This window comes from Nannochloropsis gaditana (assembly GCF_000240725.1).
Source record: "Nannochloropsis gaditana CCMP526 unplaced genomic scaffold scaffold059, whole genome shotgun sequence".
Classification (NCBI taxonomy): Eukaryota; class Eustigmatophyceae; order Eustigmatales; family Monodopsidaceae; genus Microchloropsis; species Microchloropsis gaditana.
The window spans coordinates 47,555-49,515 of NW_005803894.1; positions in this window are offsets into that span (position 1 = coordinate 47,555).

Consider the following 1,961-nt stretch of genomic DNA (forward strand, 5'->3'; position numbering starts at 1 on the left):
CCCTTCATCCCCGCGTGGGCGTGCCTCTCCACTTTCCCTCCCTCCCTTCCTTCTCCTGCCCACTTTTGAACCTCCTCCTTCCCCCCTTCGCCCTCATTGGAAGTTGGCGTGAATCCCAGGGAGACCTTGCCCGCCCATCCACCCGCTTCCTCCGCTTTTTCCTCCCTATGCCCGCGCAACGTCTGGAAACCGTCCAAGGGATACGCAGGGCCGATGCGTTTGTCCACTTCTCCCCGGTGGATGCGGTGGGCCCCCTCCTCTTCCTCCTCCTCCTCCACCTCTACCTCCTCTACCTCCTCCTCTACCTCCTCCTCCTCCTCCTTCCCCTCTGCTTCCTCCTCCTCCTCCAGCTTCTCCTCCTTTGTTTCCTCCTCCCCTTTCTCCTCTGCCCCGTTGCTGCTGTCGTCCTCTTCTTTTCCTTCCGTCGCGTTCAGTCTGTGCGCGTCCCCGGTGCCCTCAGCCTTCTCGCGCGGTGGAACCAACAAAGCAGTCGGAGGAGAAAAGAAACGACTCAGAAAAGTCATAATGGAACTGTCCCGGATCCCGCGGTTCACTTCGCGGCGCCCCTCGTAGTCCCTGGTATTCGTGGCCGTGTTGGAGGCCAGGGCTGCCCCAAATCGAAGAAATGCCTGGCGTGCAGGGCCTCCGCGGCGTGGCCAAGGAGGATGGAGCGTTCGGAGTGTCAGTGCCTTATGACACTTCCAACCCATTTCCTTCCAAGGTGATTGCTGCACCCGACCACGATACGTTCGCTGAGCGAGGTCGGGAGCGACGAATGCTTGCGCTGTCAATGCCACACCATGCAACAGGAAATAAACGAGGAGGAGGAGTGCTCTGAAATAGCTCAGGCGGGAGGAGCGGGAAAAGAGGGCAGAAGCCATCCCCCTTGCGGGTTGCTGCGAGTTCCCCTGTAAGAAAACCTGCCCTGCACCCTTGTGCTGCCTGTGTAAAGATCAAAAGGCGTCAATGAAATGTGACGCGGTGCACATGCTTCGGGGGCTGTGTGTTGTTATTATGAAGAGTGAGCAACCACAAGCTCGCTCGGCCGAGACCCTCTGTCTCCGCGGGCGAGCTCCAGGTACCATACAAAAGGCACGTTCTCGTGCACATACACACGACACTGGGCTGGCTGTCAACCACATTTTGACGCACAATACCGTGAGTATCAGGGATATTGGAAAGCCATGTCTGCAGCGTGAACGGGTGTCACCGACGCATGTCCGCATGGGCCGACAAGCCTTGCGCCTTCAGCAGGAATCAGGTACGGATAAGACGCTATTTGTCAGTTTTTCCTCATTAAATAAGAAGCACACCATCGTATAATATTGATTTCACACTGAAATACGTGTGGACATTTGGTCAGGGGTATCCTCGAGGAAAGACGGCCATTAAAGAGGCACACAGACCGTCTTAATAAAGCCTTCAGTACAGATCAGAGCCCAAAAAGCGGGGGAAATGGAACCCCAAATAACTTACTCACAAACTTCCTGGTGATTGCTTGTGAAACGCAAACTTAAGAAAGCATGCACACACACTTCCTGGTGATTGGTTTTCCTAATTACACGCCGTAAGCCTGCTTTCCCTCCGCTGGCAACCGCCTTTCTTCTTCCAGCTCCCCTTCCGTCCCACCCTCCCTTGCTCTGCTCCCCTCCTCCCTCCCCTCCTCCCCCCCTCTTCCTACCTCCTCCTTCTCTGCCTCCCACGGCTTTTTCGGGGGCGTAGACATCCCTTCCGCGGATGCTGGCACAGACAGAGTCCCTAGTTCCCCCACGTCTTGCGACAGGCGAGAGTCGACCGTGACAATGCCTGGGGGTGTCTCCCCCCGCTCGGTCATCTCCAGGATCTCGCGAAAGGACTGCGGGTACGCCGGCGGTGGTGCTGCCAATCCCTCTGTGTCCTTCCCCGGCGTTCCCTCTTTGTCGTCCTTGGCTCCCTCTGGGAGGGAAGGAAGCGTGGCAGAA